The sequence below is a fragment of the Gossypium raimondii genome, chromosome 1, assembly GCF_025698545.1.
Source record: "Gossypium raimondii isolate GPD5lz chromosome 1, ASM2569854v1, whole genome shotgun sequence".
Lineage (NCBI taxonomy): Eukaryota > Viridiplantae > Streptophyta > Magnoliopsida > Malvales > Malvaceae > Gossypium > Gossypium raimondii.
In genome coordinates, this window is record NC_068565.1 from 34,189,669 (window position 1) to 34,211,251 (window position 21,583).

Below are 21,583 nucleotides of genomic sequence, written 5' to 3' on the forward strand. Positions count from 1 at the left end.
CCGTGATGTTGAGTTTGTTATTGACTTGGTTCCTAGAACTGCATCGATATCGATATCATTGTACTGTATGGCACTAGCGGAATTAAAAGAATTGAAAGCATAGTTGGAAGAGTTACTAGATTGATGGTTTATTCGACTGAGCGTATCTCCCTGGGGTGCACCTGTGTTGTTTGTGAAAAAGAAAGATGGCTCTTTGAGATTGTGTATAGATTACATACAATTGAACAAAGTCGATAAAAAATAAGTATCCTTTGCAACGTATTGATGATTTATTTGATCAATTGAAAGGTGTCATAGTGTTCCCAAAGATAGATCTCAGATCTGGGTATTATCAATTGAATGTTAAAAATTGTGATGTGTCAAAGACTACTTTCAGAACTCGTTATGGTCATTATGAGTTTATGGTAATGCCATTTGGCTTAACTAATGCCCCTACTACTTTATGGGTTTAATGAATCGAGGTTTTCAACCTCATTTAGATAGATTCGTTGTTGTGTTTATTGATGATATATTGATGTATTCCAAGTCGACATTCGAGCATGCCCAACATTTGAGAATCGTACTATAGACTTTGAGAGAAAAATAATTGTACGAAAAAATAAAAAAATGTGAATTCTAGCTTCGAGAGGTTGGATTTTTGGGTCACATAGTATTAGCCGATGGGATCCTAGTAAAATTTCTACTGTAATGATTTGGAAGACCTTTAAGAATTTTTTAGAAGTGGGAAGTTTTCTAGGTTCAACAGGTTATTATCGACATTTTGTTAAAAAGTTTTTGATTATTGCTTTGTCGATGACCAAATTACTACAGAAAAATATTGAGTTTAGTTGGTCCGATAAATGCCAAAAGAGTTTTGATCAGCTGAAGAAGATGTTGACGGAAGCTTTAGTGTTGACTCAACCTGAATCGGGGATAGCATATGTTGTTTTTAGTGATGGATCTTTAAATGGTTTGGGTTGTGTACTGATGAAGAGAGGAAAAGTAGCAGCTTATGCTTTTCAGCAGATGAAGTCACATGAAAAGAATTATCCTACTCATAATCTCGAGTTGGTCATGATTGTATATGCTTTGAAGATTTGGAGACATTATCTATATAGTGAAAAATGTCATGTGTTCACAGATCACAAAAGTTTAAAGTATTTGATGACTAAAAAAGAATTGAATATGAGACAGAGATGGTGGTTAGAACTATTGAAAGATTACAATCTGGTTATTGATTATCATCTGAGAAAGGCTAGTGTAGCTGTAGATGCACTCAGTTGAAAGTCATCATTGTTCGTGCTTCGAATGTTGAATGCTCACTTAGTTTTGAATGGTGACGGTTCTATATTAGCAGAATTGAAAATTAGCCCCTGTTCCTTTAAGAAATTCAAGAACTACAAGATGAAGATTCAAAGTTGATTATGAAACGACAGTTGGCTCAGAATAAATTGAGTTCAGAGTACAATGTTGATGATAATGATATATTGCGTTATCGTGATATAATTTGTGTTACGAGTAATTTTGTCTTGAAACATGATATTCTCTTTGAATCTCACATTAGTATGCATTCTATTCATCCAGGTAGCACGATGATGTATTGTGACTTGAAACAAATGTACTGGTGGCCGGGTATGAAACGAGAAATTTTTGAATTTGTAGGTAAATGTTTGTTTTGTCAGCAGGTGAAAGCAGAACATTAGGTACCCTTGGGTTTACTGCAACCTATTATGATTCCTGAATGGAAGAGGGAGTGAGTCACGATAGATTTCATATCTGGTCTATAACTCCGAGAAAGAAAGATTCAATCTGAGGGATTGTTGACAGATTGACGAAAACGAAACATTTTATTCTAATCAGAACATACTATACCCTTGAGAGATTAGCAGAACTATATGGGTCTGAGATTGTGAGATTACACGGAGTTCTGACATCTATTATTTCGAATCGAGATCTGAAATTTACATCGAGATTTTATAGCAAACTTCATGAGGCTTTAGGCACTAAGCTTAATTTCAGCACCACGATTCATCCTCAGACTGACCGGTAATCAAAACGAGTGATTTCGTATCTGGTTTACCTGTAACTCTGAGAAAGAAAGATTCAATCTGGATGATTGTTGATAGATTGATGAAATCGGCACATTTTATTCCAATTAGAACAGACTACAACCTTGAGAGATTAATAGAACTATATGTGTCTGAGATTGTGAGATTACACGAAGTTTCAACATCTATTATTTCGGATCGAGATCTGAGATTTACATTGAGATTTTGGAACAAAATTCATGAGGCTTTACGCACTAAGCTTAATTTCAGCACCGCGATTCATCTTCAGACTGACGGGCAATCAGAACGAGTGATTTCATATTTGGTTTACCTGTAACTCCGAGAAATAAAGACTGAATCTGGATGATTGTTGACAGATTGATGAAATCGGAACATTTTACTCCAATCAGAATAGACTACACCCTTGAGAGATTAGCAAAACTATATGTGTCTGAGATTGTGAGATTACACGGAGTTCCAGCATTTATTATTTTGGATTGAGATCCAAGATCTACATCGAGATTTTGGAGAAAACTTCACGAGGCTTTAGGCACTAAGCTTAATTTCAACACTGCGTTTCATCCTCAGATTGACGGGCAATCAGAACGAGTGATTCAAATTTTGGAAGATATGTTGAGATGTTTTATACTTTAATTTTAAGGTAATTGGGAAAAGTACTTATCGTTAGGTGAACTCGCATATAATAACAATTATCAATCCAGTATAAAAATGACACCGTTTGAAGCTCTTTATGGGAGGAACTGTAGAACACTATTTTATTGGTCAGAACTGAGTGAATCCAAAATGGTGGGAATAGATTTGATCCAAGAAATTGAAGCGAAAGTTTGACTTATCTGGGACTGTTTGAAAGTTGCATCTGATCTTAAAAAATTGTACGCATATTTGAAAAGAAAAGATATAGAATTTGAGGTTGGCAATCGAGTATTCCTAAAAGTTTCTCTGTGGAAGCAAGTGTTGTATTTCAGCAGGAAGGGAAAGCTAAGTCCGAGATTTATAGGACCGTACAAAGTTGTTGAAATAATCGACCTTGTAGCTTATAGATTAGCCTTGCCCTTTAAACTTTAGAAAATACATAATGTATTCCACGTTTCGATGTTGAAAAGGTCAAAATCTGATCCTTCGCATGTGATTCTTCATAGTGAAATTGAGTTACAGACAGACTTGACGTATTCGGAAGAACTGATGAGGATCTTAGTTCAAGAAGTCAAAGAATTACGGAATAAACGAGTACCGTTAGTAAAAGTCTTATGGCATTGGCATGGTTCAGAAGAAGCTACCTTGAAAACCGAGGAATTAATGAGATTACAATATCTGAATTTAATTCTAAGTAACAATTTCAATGACAAAATTTTCTAAAGAGGGGGAGAGTTGTAACAACCCAATTTTTAGTGGTGATGGAACAATAGTTTTGGGACCACAAATTTCCATCGTGTTGACTCATAAATATTATTTTTAGAATATTTATAGAGTCACTAAAGTCGTATTAAAATTTGGTGCGAGAATTTTAACATTAAATAGTTAATTTAGAAAAAAAGGGACAAAAATGAAAAAGGTAGAAAGGTTAGTAACTAGTTTAATAATGATTAAATAGCTTATTAATTACATGAGGAGGGACCGATATAATAATTAGTCCCTAATGGTTAGTGTTGGACGTCATGTTAATGGGAAATAATAAAATAATATGAAATGGATGGCACATTTGTAAATTACGGAGAGTTTAATTAAAATTAAACAAAATTAATAAATGAAATAGCAAAATCAATTTCATTTTCCTCAATCTCATGCCGAATAGCCATAGCTAGGGTGAAGGTACTTTGGTTTCTTATTTTCAATGCATGTAAGTGATTTTTTATGTTATTTCTTGTAATTTTTATATTTTTGAGATTGTTGCAACTAGGTCCAGCAAGCCCGTACCTTCGTTTTTTTATTCTGTTAAAAATTTTGGAAGTTACCATTGATGAATATTGAATTTTTTGGATGAATACCATGTATTTGGAGCCTTTATTATTCTATTTGATGAATTTGTAAAGAGATTTATGTTAAATTTTAATTTTAGGATTAAATTGTGAAAATGTCAAAATAATAGGGTTTGATAGTGAATTTGATGTTTATTAGGGACTATTTGAGGGCCTATAATATTTTGATAAATTATTGACTTGAGAAAATTAGTTAATTTGATGAATTTTGAGTTAAAGGATTAAATTGCAAGAATTTTAAAAGTTTAGGGTACTTTTATAAATTTGAAAAATTAATGGGTATTAATACTAAAATTGATTTGAAATGAAATATATGCTAAAAATTGAAGAATTTTATATTATAGATCAAGAATCCGTAGATATTCGAGGAGAAGGAAAATTAGCAGAATAGTCTTTAAACTTCTATAATTTTTGCGATTCAGTCAAGGTAAGTTCGTTATATGGTTACTATTAATCTTATTGAATATTTCATACTATTACATTAGTTGAATTATGGATTTTATTAAGTTATGCTTAACAAAATAGAAATACGGTGATTATTCGGGCTATGTACCTAATAGGTAATCTGCCGATGATTATTCGGGGTATGTGCCTAGCGGGCTGTGTGCGGATGATTATTTGGGCTGTGTGCTGGTGATTATTCAGGCTACGTTCCTAGCAAGCTGCATGTAGGTGATTATTCGGGCTATGTGCCTAGCCGGCTGCTTGCCGATGATTATTCGGGCTATATGCCTAGCAGGCTGTGTGCTAGTGAATATTCGGGCTATGTGCCTAGCTGGCTGTATGCTGGTGATTATTCAGGCTATGTATCTTCCAGACTGTGTGCCGGTAATTATTCGGGCTATGTGCCTAGTAGTCTGTGTTTCGATGATTATTCGGGCTATATGCCTAGCAGGATGTGTGCCGGTGTATGAAAAATTTACATTAATTGGATAGTTTTCGGTTAATTATTAAAGGAAACTTATATCGAACTTACTAAGATTTTTGATGCTTATTAGTTTGATTTATTCTTGTAGGACCTTTGGAATCGTTGCTTTGATTGGATCAACTTGGAAACTCGCACACTATCATTAACATCTCGGTAGTCATTTTGGTTCTTACTAGTTGGTTTAAGTGGCATGTATTTAGGAAAGGGTCTATTGTACTTGAATATTTTGTAAGGATGTAAATATTAGAAGTAATTGGTTATGCTTATTTCAAGTAAAGATAGTTGAACTTGTGCGCTTAATTAGCTAAACCTTTTGGAACATATATAAGAAGAAGTTGTATAAATCTTTTGGTGTTAAATGATGATGATTGAATACTTCAAGTATGCTATGTGAATTAACTTGGTTATATGTGATTATGATGCTTAATTTTTGTTAAGTGTTTTGTATGATTGGAAATATGGTGAATTGGTACTTTGTTGTGAATGACATTAATGAATGTCAATGCTAGTAGTTGAATGGCATGTTTTGCACCATTTGATATATTTTGGTAAGTAAATTCAATGATATGTATTGGTGCAATTATGTTTAGAAGTTAGTTGATTATTTTGGCCAAATTGGGTACATGGTTATACATGTTTTCATATTGTCATTTGAGGTGCCTAAGGGCATATTGGTTGTATGATCTTATACCATGTTTGAATAGCTAGAATATGCATTATTTTGGTGTCTTGTTATGGCTTGTATATATGTGAAATTTTTGTTATAGGTATACACCAAGATGGGTGAAAAAATGGCTTGTAAAATGGGCTATTTTCGTCTACATGGGAAAAGACAAGGGCGTGTGTCTCAGCAGTGTGACACATAACCAGGTGACACGGTCGTGTGTCCCCTGTAGCTTTCAAAGGTTTGCAAGTCAGGCAGTTATACGGGCTAGCACACAGCCTGACACACGATCGTGTGGGTTATTTCGAAGGGTACACGGCCTGGCACATGGGAGTGTGGCTTGGCCGTGTGACCCAAGTTAGTGAGTTACATGTGTCCCTAGTTCGAATGCCCACATGGCCGTGTGACCCCTGCAGTTTTAAAAATTTTCCTTATTTTTTTAAAACTTCTCTAAGTTTTTGATTTAGTTCCGACTTGTTTCTAATGTGTTTTTAGGGCCTTGAAGGCTCGTATAGGGGACAATGTGTATGATTTGGATTGGATTTAATATGATTTTGAAGTGTTTGAAATTTTTGTTTATTTGATTTGAAAACTCTAGAAATACTCTGTAACCCTATTTCGGTGACTGATACGAGTAAGAGATGTTTCATTTATTAGTATCAGAGCTATAGTTTAGTCAGTTCTCAGACTGAACATAGTATGTACAGAGTCTAGAAATACATGCCAGTTGACTAACTGATGATAGTGTGATAGCTTTTAAATTTTTTTAAATTGTTCTTATATAGATAATAAGATGTTGTCAAGATCCAAACGAGTAGGTTCTGATGAGGTAAAAAGTTTTATTCCACCTACTGATGAGAAAAGTACACGGAATGAACCTAGACCGCAAGAAACTAGGGATGTTACACCTGATGTATTTCTCCGTATGATGCATGACTTATATGTTGCGTACTTAAAGGTAAACTCTACAGTTCCATAACCTTAATCTTCTCACCCTTAAGGTTGAAGTAAGCAACATGTTCATAGAGTGTCCATTGATAAAGTTAGTAAGTGTGGAGCTGTTGAATTTTGTGGTAACGTGAGTGATGACCCAACCAAGGCAGAATATTGGTTGGAAAATACTCAAAGGTTTCTAGATGAAATGTTGTGCTATTCATGTTAATAATCCACTAGGTCAGAGTGTGATAATTAACTTAGTTTGTCGTAATTGTCCATTGAAAGTTAGAGGTTGTGAATGCCCTGCTGATTTGATGTTGTTACCTTTTTGGGAATTTGATGTTATTCTAGGTACGGATTGGTTAACATTGCATAATGTTGTAGTAAACTGTAGATAGAAACAGATTGATTTGAAATGTCACACAAGAGAGATGATTTCAGTTGAGTCTGAGAATCCGAAAGATGTTGTTAGAATTATTTCGGCTTTTTCTTCTCAGAGATTGATACCAAAAGGTAGCATAGCTTTTCTAGCATATATTCTTGATGCTAGAGATTTAGAATTGAAGCTAGGTCAGTTACTGGTTGTTAGTGAGTTCGCTGGTGTATTTCCTGAAGAATTATCGGGTATACCCCTTGACCGTGAAGTTGAGTTTGTTATTGACTTGGTTCCTAAAACTGCACCGATATCGATAACACTGTACCGTATAGCACCAGCAAAATTAAAAGAATTGAAAGCATAATTGTAAGAGTTACTAGATTGAAGGTTTATTCGACCGAGCGTATCTCCCTTGGGTGCACCTATGTTGTTTGTGAAAAAGAAAGATGGCTCTTTGAGATTGTGTATAGATTACAGATAGTTGAACATAGTCATGATAAAAAATAAGTATCATTTGCCACGTATTGATGATTTATTTGATCAACTGAAAGGTGCCACAGTGTTCTCAAAGATAGATTTCAAATCCGGGTATTATCAACTGAAAGTTAAAAATTGTGATGTGTGAAAGACTGCTTTCAGAACTCGTTATGGTCATTATGAGTTTATGGTAATGCAAATTGGCTTGACTAATTCCCCTGTTGCTTTTATGGATGAATGGGGTTTTTCAGCCTCATTTGGATAGATTTGTTGTTGTGTTTATTGATGATATATTGATATATTCCAAGTCAGAATCCGAGCATGCCCAACATTTGAGAATCGTACTACAGACTTTGAGAGAAAAACAATTATACAAAAAAATTAGTAAATGTGAATTCTAGCTTCGAGAGGTTGGATTTTTAGGACACAAAGTATCAGCCGAAGGGATATGAGTTGATTTGAGTAAAATTTCTTCTCTAATGAATTGGAAGACCCCGAAGAATGTTTCAGAAGTATAAATTTTTCTGGGTTTAGCAGGTTATTATCGACTTTTTGTTAAAAAAATTTTGATTATTACTTCGCCGAATACCAAATTGTTTTAGAAAAATGTTGATTTTAGTTGGTCTGATAAATGCCAAAAAAGTTTTGATCAGCCGAAGAAGATGTTAACGGAAGCTCCAGTGTTAACTCAACCTGAATCAGGGATAGCATATGTTGTTTTTAGTGATGCGTCTCTAAATGGTTTGGGTTGTGTACTGATGTAGACATGAAAAGTAGTAGCTTATGCTTCTCGACAGTTGATTTCACATGAAAAGAATTACCCTACTCATGATCTCGAGTTGGCCGTGATTGTATTTGCTTTGAAGATTTGGATACATTATCTATACGGTGAGAAATGTCATGTGTTCATAGATCTTAAAAGTTTAAAGTATTTGATGACTCAAAAAGAACTGAATATGAGATAGAGACGGTAGTTATAACTATTGAAACATTACGATCTGGTTATTGATTATCATCCGGGAAAGGCTAATGTAGTTGCAGATGCACTCAGTCAAAAGTCATCATTCTTCATGCTTCGAATGTTGAATGCTCACTTAGTTCTGAACGGTGACGGTTCTGTATTAGCAGAGTTGAAAACGAGACCTCTGATCTTTTAGCGCATTTAAGAATTGTAAGATGAGGATCTGAAGTTGATTATGAAACGACAGTTGGTTCAGAATAAATTGAGTTCAGAGTACAATGTTGATGATAATGGTATATTGCATTATCATGACAGAATTTGCGTTCTGAGTAATTCTGTTTTGAAACATGATATTCTCTCTGAAGATCACAATAGTATGCACTCTACTTATCTGGGTAGCATGAAGATGTATTGTGACTTGAAACAGATGTACTGGTGGTTGGGTATGAAATAAGAAATTTGCGAATTTATAGCTAAATGTTTGATTTGTCAACAGGTGAAAGCAAAACATTAGGTACCCTTGGGTTCACTACAACCTATTATGACTCCTGAATGGAAGTGGGAACGAGTCACGATGGATTTCGTATCTGGTTTACCTATAACTCCGACAAAGAAAGATTCAATCTGGGTGATTTTTGACAGATTGACGAAATCGGCACATTTTATTCCAATTAGAACAGACTACACCCTTGAGAGATTAGCAGAATTATATGTATCTTAGATTGTGAGATTACATGGAGTTCCGACATCTATTATTTTGAATTGAGATCTGATATTTACATCGAGATTTTGGAGCAAACTTAATGAGGCTTTAAGCACTAAGCTTAATTTCAGTACTGCATTTCATCCTCAGACTGACGGGCAATCAGAATGAATGATTTTTTATCTGGTTTACTTGTAACTCCGAGAAAGAAAGATTCAATACGGGTGATTGTTGACAAATTGACAAAGTCGGCACATTTTATTCCAATTAGAATATACTACACCCTTGAGAGATTAGCAGAACTATATGTGTTTGAGATTGTGAGATTACACGGAGTTTCGACATCTATTATTTTAGATCGAGATCCGAGATTTACATCAAGATTTTGGAGCAAACTTTACGAGGCTTTAAGCACTAAGCTTAATTTCAACACTGCATTTCATCCTCAGACTGACGGGCAATCAGAACGAGTGATTCTGTAACAGCCAAAATACGGCCTAATTTGAGACCACAAACTCAAAGTAGAAATATTTAATTTATGATTGTTTTAGAGTCTATGATATGTTTGGGTGACGGTGTGCAAACTTTGTTAAGTAATTTTTATCGATAATGTGCCCAATTTTATTATTGGGATTAAATTGTATTAATTGCAAAATATGAGTTCTAGAACATAAGTACTTGTTTTAAATGGGGGTTTAAATTAGAGGTCTTTAAATGGCAAATAGACCATCATATTTTGTTATGGACAAAACTAGTCATGGAAGGGTAAAAATTGAAGGTTTAGTAAAAAGGGCATTTTTTGTCATTTGGGTGTTTTAAGGCATAAAAGACAAAATTGAAACCCAAAAATCTGCTCATTCTCTTCTCCATGCTGCCAAAATTTTCAAAAAGCCATGGCTAGGGTTTCAAGCTTTTTCAAAGTTCAATTGTAAGTGTATTTGAGTCCCGTTTTTAATGTTCTTCGTATTTTTGAGATCCTAGAAGCTTAACCTTTCTATTTTTACCATTTATTTGCATGAAAAATGAAGTTTAAAAATTTACTCATGCTAGATATTTGTGCATTTCGATGTTTAATGGTAGAATAAGGGTGCACGAGGTTAGGAGAATGATTTTTGCTAAGTGATTTTCGTTGAAAATGGTTAAAACGAATTAATTAGTAAAAGTTGTAAATGCTCCTAAAAGTGTGAAATAATAAGAATTTGAGGTTGCTTTAGAAGAGAAAAAGGTTCAGCTGACCTTGAATGTTATGGAATTTGAATAAAAATCATATTACGGGCCTAGGGGCAAAATTGTAAATTTTTCGTAGTATGATTTTTGTATTAAAATGAGTAATGTGAGTGATAATTAAGTGAAATGTGACATTTTAGATCAAAGCAATCGAGATTTGGACCAAGTACGGGGAAATGTCAATCAAAATGATCGATTCGCGTTGAGGTAAGTTCATATGGTTAGTCTATAGTGATCGATTATTAAATTTGAATTGAGATGATGTATTATTTTTATATATATATTTGTTATCTAATCATGACTTTATGCAAGTACGAGATTAGATTGAAGGATCAATCGTGAGAAATGCAGGGTCAAGTACATTCGTACTACAACTCGTGATGAATTGACGGAAAAGACCATGGTTGGACCATGGCAGTGAGTGTGCCAGTGTAAGACCATGTCTGGTACATGGCATCGGCACAGACCGAGGAGTGCTAGTGTAAGACCATGTCTAGGACATGGTATCGGCACAGACAGAGGAGAGTTAGTGTAAGACCATGTCTGGGACATGGCATCGGCACAGACCGATAAGTGCTAGTGTAAGACCTTGTCTGGGACATGGCATTGGCACGGACAGATGAGAGTCAGTGTAAGACCATGTTTGGGACATGGCATCAGCTTTAGATGAGTGCCAGTGTAAGACCATATCCGGGACATGGCATCGGCACCGATATACGATCCCATGGAAGACCATATCTGGGATATGGCATTGGCGTCCTACCAGATGTACGAGATATCCCAAACATCCCTAATATTACAAGTAGTTCAACGGGAAATTCAAGGAGTATGCTAAAGATAAGTAAGCGTAGGATATGTGATTATTATGACTAGGCACAGGTATGTATATGAGACTCATAAATAATGTGCTCAGATTATGATGCATTATTGATAAGGGTGCAAACAAGTAAGATATGTCTATGATCACTTGATTGTTATGTGCCAAGATATAATATGCTTTGGTGTAAGTGTGTATAAATGAAAGATAACACAAAGAATTAATGAATGAGTGAAATTGACATTAAAACAGTTGTGGGCAACAACATTAGTATAAATTTGAAAAATCACCAAAAATGGTGGAAATTAAATTAAAGGCTGGATGAAATATGAAATTAAAGCTTAATGAGTCTATTTTTCCCATAAAAGAAACAAAGTAAGCAAAAGAAGTGTGAATTATGAGATATTTGAATTTTAGTGAGACAGGGTCAGAATGAGTTCCGGAATCCCCTGTTCCAACTTTGAAAAATCAGTAAAAATTGTACAAAAATAATTATGGAGTATAATTAATATGCTTGAAATCCTTAATAAGTCTACTTTCAAGTGAAATAAACGAGAGCATCATATGAATTTTTTATGAGGAGAAAATTGATTCGTAGTGAAGAAGTGTCAGAACTATTGGATAGCGAAATAAGGGTAAATTTAATGAATAAACTATATTAAATGGCTAGACCAAAAATTCAAAAATTTCTATGGTAACAAATTTTGTGAGTCTAGTTTTAGGGAAAATTAACGGTTCTTCATTCGGAGCTCTGTAGCTCAAGAAATAAATAATTTAGTGACAGTGACTCAAGTAGACAGATTAATGTGAACATTAGTAATAAGGTGTAAGCATGTGATATAATGATTATATCATCTTAAGAAATTATTGTGAGGATTTTTCCACGAAATTTTACTAATTTCTTATTATTTTCATATGAAATTACTAAACATTTATGATTACTTCCCCTCTCTTTTCCTTTGCCTTGTAGTATCGCCAAGTTAGCTAGGGATCGGTGGACGTCGAAGATTCGCTCACACTATCAATTTTAACACTTGGTATATCTAGATACATTAATTTTTGGGTTATGGCATGTATAGTAGGCTTGGTTGTTTTGTCATATATGTCATATTTCTTATGGCCTAAAATGTTGACCCTTATTTAATAAATGTTCTTTTTGAATAAGGCTATTTGGAGATGGCCAATATTGATGGTTGTTATACGCCTATGATATGGTTATTCATTATGTGGTAATTGCATAATTGAGATGTTGTGGAGGTGGTTTACAAATGATTTCATGAATGACGATGTGTATGGGAATGTGTATGCAAAATTGGACATTCGGATGTCCAATTATAGTATGATACTTGTTGATGAAATGGATACAGGAGAGTTTGCGTTTTAGAGTGGGGAACTGGCTTGGAAAATAGCCAACTTCCAGACCACACGAGCGTGTGACCCCGTTTTGAAAAAAAAATTCTAAATTTTTCCAAAAGTTCCCAAAGTTCTCGGTTTAGTCCCAAACCATCCTAAAAGATGTTTTGGGCTTTATAAGCCCATATAAGAGACAAAATGCATGTGTTAGAAAAGTTTTAAATTTGACGAAATCTTATGACCCGGTTTTACATGTTCAAGAAATTTTAAGTCCGGTAATGCCTCGTACCCTGTTCCGGCATTGGGTACGGGTAAAGGGTGTTATAGATTCAGATTCTGGAAGATATGTTGAGATGTTATATACTCGAATTTGAAGGTAATTGGGAAAAGTACTTACAGTTAGCTGAATTCGCATATAATAACAATTATCGGTCCAGTATAAAAATGGAACCGTCGGAAGCTCTTTACAGGAGGAAGTGTAGAACACCGTTGTATTGGTCAGAACTAAATGAATCCAAAATGGTGGGAATTGATTTGATATGAGAAACAGAAGACAAAGTTCGACTTATTCGGGACTGTTTGAAAGTTGTATCTGATCTTCAGAAATCCTACACGAATTTGAAAAGAAAAGATATAGAATTTACGGTTGGTGATTGAGTATTCCTGAAAGTTTTTTCGTGGAAAAAAATGTTGCATTTTGGCAGAAAGGGAAAGTTGAGTCCGAGATTTATAGGATCGTACGAGATTTTTGAAAAAATCGGCTCTATCGCTTATAGATTAGCCTTGCCCTCTAAACTTGAGAAAATACATAATGTATTCCATGTTTCGATGTTGAGAAGCTATAGATCTAATCCTTCGCATGTGATTCTTCATAGTGAAATTGAGTTACAGACGGTCTTGACGTAGTCGGAAGAACCGGTGAGAATCTTAGATCGAGAAGTTAAAAAATTACAGAATAAACGAGTACCATTAGTAAAAGTCTTGTGGCATTGACATGGTTCAAAAGAAGCTACCTTGCAAACTGAGGAATCAATGAGATTACAATATTCGAATTTAATTCCAAGTAACAATTTTAGGGACGAAATTTTCTAAAGAGGGGGAGAGTTGTAATAGCCTAATTTTTAGTGGTGACAGAATAATGGTTTCGGGACCACAAATTTCCATCGTGTTGACTCATAAATATTATTTTTAGAATATTTATAGAGTCATTAAAGTCCTATTAAAATTTGGTGCGAGAATTTTAACATTTAGATAGTTAATTTAGGAAAAAGGATTAAATGAAAAAGGTGCAAAAGTTAGTAACTAGTTTAAAACTAGCTAAATAGCTTATTAATTACATGAGGAGGGACCAATATAATAATTAGTCTCTAATGGTTAATGTTGGATGGCATTTTAATGGGAAATAATAAAATAATATGAAATGGATGGCAAATTTGTAAATTAAGGAAAGTTTAATTAAAATTAAACAAAATTAATGAATGAAAAAGCAAAATCAATTTCATTTTCTTCAAGCTCATGCCGAATAGCCATAGCTAGGGTTAAGGAGCTTTGGTTTCTTATTTTCAATGCCTGTAAATGATTTTTTATGTTATTTCTTATAATTTTTATGTTTTTGAGATTGTTGCAACTAGGTCCAACTAGCTCGTACCTTCATTTTTTTATGCTGTTAAAAATTTTAGAAGTAGCCATTGATGAATATTGAATGTTTTTTGGATGAATACCATGTATTTGGAGCCTTTATTATGCTATTTGATGAATTTGTAAAGAGATTTTTGTTAGACCTTGATTTTAGGATTAAATTGTGAAAATGTCAAAATATTAGGGTTTGATAGTGAATTTGGTGTTTATTAGGGGCTTTTTGAGGGCCTCGAATATTTGGATAAATCATTGACTTGAGAAAATTAGTTAATTTGATGAATTTCGAGTTAAGAGACTAAATTGCAAGAATTTTAAAAGTTTGGGGTAATTGTATAAATTTGAAAAATTAAAGGGTATTTATTGTAAAATGGATTTGAAATGAAATATATGATGATAATTGAAGAATTGTATATAATAGATCAAGAATCCGTAGATATTTGAGAAGGCAAATTAGCGGAATAGCCTTAAACTTCTGTAATTTCTAAGATTCAGTCCAGGTAAGTTCATTATATGGTTACTATTAATCTTATTGAATATTCCATATTATTAAATTATTGGTTGAATTATGGATTTTATTAAGTTATGCTTAACGAAGTAGAAATATGGTGATTATTCGGGCTATGTGCTTAGTAGGTTGTGTACTAGTGTATTGATAATTTGCATTAATTGGATAGTCTTCGGTTAATTATTAAAGGAAACTTATATCGAACTTACTAAGCTTGTTGATGCTTATTAGTTTGACTTATTCTTGTAGGACCTTTGGAATCGTTTCTTTGATTGGATCGACTCAGAAGCTCGCACATTATCATCAACATCTCGGTAGTCATTTTGATTCTTACTAGTTGGTTTAAGTGGCATGTATTTAGGAAAAGGTCTATAGTACTTGAATATTTTGTAAGGATGTAAATATTGGAAGAAACTTGTTATGCTTGTTTATAGTAGAGATAGTTGAACTTGTGTGCTTAATTAGGTAAACCTTTTGGAACATATATAAGAAGAAGTTGTATAAATCTTTTGGTGTCAAATGATGATGATTGAATACTTCAAGTATGCTATGTGAATTAACTTGGTTATAAGTGGTTATGATGGTTAATTTTTTATAAGTGGTTGGCATGATTGCAAATATGGTGAATTGGTACTTTGTTGTGAATGACATTAATGAATGCTAATGTTAGTTGTTGAATGGCATGTTTTGCACCATTTGGTATGTTTTGGTAAGTAAATTCAATGATATGTATTTGTGCAATTATGTTTAGAAGTTAGTTGATTATTTTGGCCAAATTGGGTACATGGTTATACATGTTTTCATGTTGTCATTTGACGTTCCTAAAGGCATATTGGTTTTATGATCTTATATCATGTTTGAATAGCTAGAATATGCATGATTTTGGTGTCTTCTTATGGCTTTTATATATATATATATGAAATTTTGGTTTTAGGTACATGCCAAGATGGGTGAGAAAAATGGCTTGTAAAATAGCCTATTTTCGTCCACACGGGCAGAGACAGGGGCGTGTGTTTCAGCCGTGTGTGACACATGACCAGGCGACACGGCTGTGTATCCCCTGTAGGTTTCAAAGGGTTGCAAATCAGGCTGTTACACGGCCTAGCACATGGCTTGGCACACGGGAATGTGGGGTTATTTCGAAGGGTACACGGCCTGGCACATGAGAGTGTGGCTTGGCCGTGTGACCCAAGTTAGTGAGTTACACGTGCACGGACACGGGCTGGGACACAGACGTGTGTCCCTATTTCGAATGCCCACACGGCCTGACCACACAGCCGTGTGACCTCTGCAGTTTTGAAAATTTTCCTTGTTTTTTGAAAACGTCTCTGAGTTTTTGATTTAGTCTCGACTTGTTTCTAATGTGTTTTTTGGGCCTCGAAGACTCGTATAGAGGACAATATGTATGATTCGGATTGGATTTAATATGATTATTGATATGATTTTGAAATGTTTGAAATTTATGTTTGTTTGATTTGAAAACTCTGATAATGCTCCATAACCCTATGCTGGCGCTGGATACGAGTTAGGGGTGTTACAGTTACCAGGCTGTGTGTCTCACACGACTGAGTCACACGCCCGTGTAGACCTAAAATTACCTAAAATCAAGCCATCTCAAAACCATTTCATGCATAACCATTCAACCCATTTAAACTCACATTCAGGAGTTCATACCACCACTTAGATTTGCATAAACATGCCATTTCAACACCCTAAAACACCTAACCAATATGTCATTCAAAGGCATCGTAATAATACCAAAACATTACATACCAAACTAGACAACAATTCCTTATTTCAAGCATTACAACTTAGTTAAACTACTTACCAAACATATCATAAATAACCATAAATGACCAATTTCAAACCATCATTTGCATACAAAAAGAGTCATATATACAAGGATTTAAGGATGGTCAAAATGACCTAACTTTAAACAAGCATTAAGGTTCATCAAGTTCAAACTTAAACATCAAAAGTATAATCATAGCATTTCATCGTTTACACATTCACAAAACATCATAATACTCAAGACTTCTCCTATTGCATGCCACTTTAACCGACTTGAAACCAATACAAAATGACTACCAAGGTGTAGATGATAGTGCGTAAGCTTCCAAGCTGATCTAATCGTTGCAACGATTCCAAGAGTCCTAAAAGGTCAAAATAAACGAGTAAGCACAAAGAAACTTAGTAAGTTTGATAAGTAAACTCATTTGCTATCAAATACCAAATTTCCAAGGGACGTTAACCTTTATTGCACCGACTATAAGCCTGCTAGGCACTAAGCTTAAATAATAGCGACACTAAGCCTACTAGACACAAAGCTTGAATAACACCAACACAAAGCCTGCTAGGCACTAAGCTTGAATAACACCGACACTAAACCTCTAGGCACTAAGCTTGAATAACAGTACGATTCAACATTTAAACATCAATAAATAATAGAATTTAAAGATTAAATCACTAACAAGGAGTTAAATTCAACTATACATAAACATAAAATGAACTTACATGGCTAGTTTGCAGTGATCGCAAAAGCACAAGAACTACTCCGAAATCTTTCCTTTTCCATGATTGTCAACACGCTCGTGATATAAAATAATAGTTTCATTCAATTAAGTACTTGTAAACTTCAATTTAATCCATAATTTATTTTTATGTAAAATTATGAATTTACCCATCCGATTTTAACTTTTTCACAAATTGGTCCTTAAGCTCGAAACTTGTAAAATTACTATTTTTACCCTCCATACATGCTAGCCGAACTTTTTAGGGACTCATATCAACCCACTCAAATAATCATTTCATAATGTTACCAAGAAATTTTACTATTTTCATAAATAAGTCCCTAAACCCTAAATTCATCAAAAATCAGTTAACAATACAAGTTTGTTTAACAACTAATATTAATAATCTATCAATTAACATTACAAACACATCAAACTCATTCATGGAAAGTCCATCAACATTTAGCATTTTTACAAATTAACTCCCGAGCTAGCTAGGTTAAGCTAAAACGAGGTCAAAAACATAAAAATCATTAAAACATGACATATTTACATACCATGCACTAGCAAATAGCTTGGCCGAAACTTGCTTCCCTCTCTAATGGTAAAATCGGTTTTAGATGAAGAAGAAAACAAAGATGATATCTTTCTTTCATCTATTATTTACTTAAATATTCATTTATTTACTAAATTACTACTTTGGCCTTAAAATTTCATTTAAACTACCACAATACCTTTCTATAAACATCCACTAATTTTAAATGTGGTATATTTACCACTCAATTCCATTGTTTTACCTTTTTAAAGCTATTTTCTCAATTTAGCTAATAGAATTTAACTTTTGCACTCTTTATAATTTAGTCTTTTTTACCTAATTAACCAATTAAACTTCAAAATTTCTTAAGGAAACTTTAACACGACCCTAATATAATCTCGTGGATGCTAACTAATAGTAATTCACTCATCAAAATTGTGGTCCTGAAACCATTGTTTTCGACACTATTGAAAAATGGGTTGTTACAACTCTTCCCCCTAAAGAAATTTTTATCCCTGAAAATCTTATGAGAAAATAGATTCGGGTACTGTGATTTCATCAATTCTTCTATCTCCCATGTAGCCTCTTTAACCCCATGACGATTCCACAAGACTTTAATCAACGATATCTTTTTACTTTGGAGTTCCTGTAATATCCCTAAACCAGGTCTGATAGTTTCAGGTAAAACAAGGGAAATTTTAAAGTATTTATACGGCCAATAAACCTTAAAATTCAAAATTTTGGAGAGAAAGGACCAATTGGTAAAGTAAGGGAAATATGGGAGTGGCCATTAAGCAAATTCCCTAATTTTTAAATTCCTGTTGGGTTGTTTCAGTTTTAAACACAATGTATCTAGCCTACTTTTCACATCATTTACATTATATTAGAGAGTTATAACTTTCATTTTCTATGCATGGTTTTAAATATATATCATCAGAGAATAGATCCAACCAATTTTCTTCTCAAAATACTCTCTCAATTCGCTCGAAATTATTCTCAAAAGTAGCCAAAAATATTCTGAAATTTCTCAAGCTTCTTAAATCAAGATTTTCAATCAACGAATTTAGAGCGAATCAAAGATAATCTTCAATCCTAAACTTGTTTTTTATGATGATTAGAAACATTTTTACATGATTTGAGAGTCAATTAAATGATTTTTATCAATGTCATCTTCTTTCAAGAACACATGGCTCTTTAATGGTGGATCTTGAATTTTAAGAGGAAATCCACAAATCAATGGATGTTCCAACTCAAAATGGATCTATTAAAAGGTTTTTGATCTTACTTATCAAGATTAAACATGATTTGTGAGGCAATTTGAAGAAATCTGAATTTCATCATCTTCATGAACCGATTTCCCAGATTTTTGTGAAATTGATGCTTAATTTATGTGTATTTGGTTTAGTATTGATGTTTGGAAGTGATTAGGAGGGTTGGAGAGGTCAGTTTTGTGAGGAATCGAGTTTTCAACTTGATGTTACAAATCCGGTAAGGTATCTTTGTGAGAGAATTTTAATTAGCATAGTTAATTAAAATTTATGTTTATTATATCATTGGAAAGGTGGTAATGTCTACTTTATCTCTGTTGAAGCTTTGAATCTTGAAGAGGACCGAGATAACCGAAATTGAAGCTTGAAATTGCTTACTTGATCACTTGTTGTGTTAAACAAAATAGTGTGGTTAATGTTTCTAAGGGCAATTTGGTAAATGGACCCTCAATTATGTTTAATTAGTACTTTAATTAATGATTACAATTAATTAATTATGGATGAATGGTTGATTTTGCAAGATTGATATTAAATGTACAAAAATTGAATTTGTATTGAAAAAAAATGTTAAGTGAGTTTTTGGATGGTGTTGTGCTATTTAATTAGATTAATTGTAAGGATGATTTTAAGCATGTGTATTGGAATTTTTTATCATGATATGTTAGTGTTACAATTGGTAATTGAATATGGGAAATTAGCAAATGAATTGCTTGACTTAATTGGATGCTAAATGGCTATGTTACAAGTTATACATAATCACTTTGTCACATTAAATTGAGCACAATAATGACTGATTTATATGCTATGTTTGACTGAATATATTGGCAACATGCATGGTGGATCCATTGGATATAGTTGGCTTGCTATAGGTTTTGTGGGTACTCACCTTTATTTGTGACATTGTGAACATATGGCTCTAGCTGGACTGATTTTTTTGGAGTAGATAAGGGAATGTTGAGCATGAGTCTCCATTCAATGGGTTATTTAAGGCGCTATAAGGGAGCGTGTGCTTCAGCTGCTCAACTTGGTGGACTGTATTTGATATTTGTGGGAGTTCAGATATCCATTTATCCGATGTATGATCACTCGATTAAGCCATGAGAAGTGTATGCCAATATATATTTATATGTAATTGTTGCTATATTAATTGATGATTGAAAGCCATGAATGATTGATTTTTGGTATTGAAAATGCTTATTGAAAATTTAATTGACATGTTTCATTATTTTGGCTGATAATTGGTAATTGATTGGTTGTGAATTACGCTTGAATTGGATGTTAATTTACTTGTTGTTTTTATTAACATTCACCAAGATTTTTAAAGCTCACACATTTACAATTCATGCAGATAATCGTCGGGATTGAAGAGCTGAGGAGTCGAAAACAAGAGTTCCAAGAGATTTAGGCTTGGTAGAGACTTAATTAGACATTTTAGAGACTGTAATTGGGCATTGAAGAACTCCCTGGAATTAGTTTGATTTTGGTTGTAATTGGACAATGGACATTTATTTTGGATGGTTTTATAATATTTTTGAGGCATGTTTGAGTTTAATTATTAAATGATTTAAGGTGTTTGTTAACATGGTGATTGATAACACAGTGTGTGAAACATGAAATTTATACTAACGATTGTTTAAATGAAGCTTCTATGGAGTGGTTTACTAACGACTAAGGTACTCCACTTGTTTAATTTATTCGATGTTTGATGTGCATGAAATTGGTTGCCTAATTCTATTTAATTAAGGCTTAATTGATGTCCATAAATTCAATTGAAGGTGTATGTATATATACGTTAATTTATCATAGTTAAATCGGGTTAAATTGGCCACTAAAATATGCAAAATCGGGTTTTAAAATGAGTTTTTCGCAAAAATAGGTGTAGTGGTCACACGGGCGTGTGGGTAAGTGACACGAGCGTGTGGAAACTGGAGCTATCACACACGAAGGTCTGGGATTTCCACACGGGCGTGTGCGATTTGCCTAAAAGTTTTTCGCGGCACGAACATAGTCATTTAATGACACACGATCTAGGGACATGACCAGTGGGTTTTTTGGGGTTTTATGTTTTGTCTTTTTAAATTGGTATTTTAATTTGTTTAAGTTACAATTTAGTCCTAAAAATTGATTAGTCTAATTAAAGCCCTAGATGATAAGGAAGTTTGGTAAAATTTTATGATTAGTCTCGTAATGGGTAAAATTTTATAGAAACACACTTAATTCATAGTTCAAAATAGGTCCTAAAAGTTTGTATTTGTTACAATTTAGTCCCTAATAGTAAAAATTAGACTAGACATAGTAAACAAACTTAAATTGAGTTGAAATTTTTAGGCTTGCATAATTTTGACTAAAATAAGGTCGGTAAACATTTAGATCTAAAATCGAGTTAGTTTTAACATAGGTGGTAAAATAATGAAAATTCCCTTAGGTTAAATTACCTAGGAAAAGTTTACAAATCAGGCTGAATCTCTACCTCACAAGGAGCTATTATATGTGAAGGATCTGATCTATATCGCTTCAACATTGAAATATGAAAAACATTATGAATCTTTTCAAGCTCCGAGGGTAGAGCTAACCTGTAAGCTACAGGATCGACTCTTTCAATAATTTCATACGGCCCGATAAACCTCAAGCTCAACTTTCCCTTTTTACCGAAACGAACAC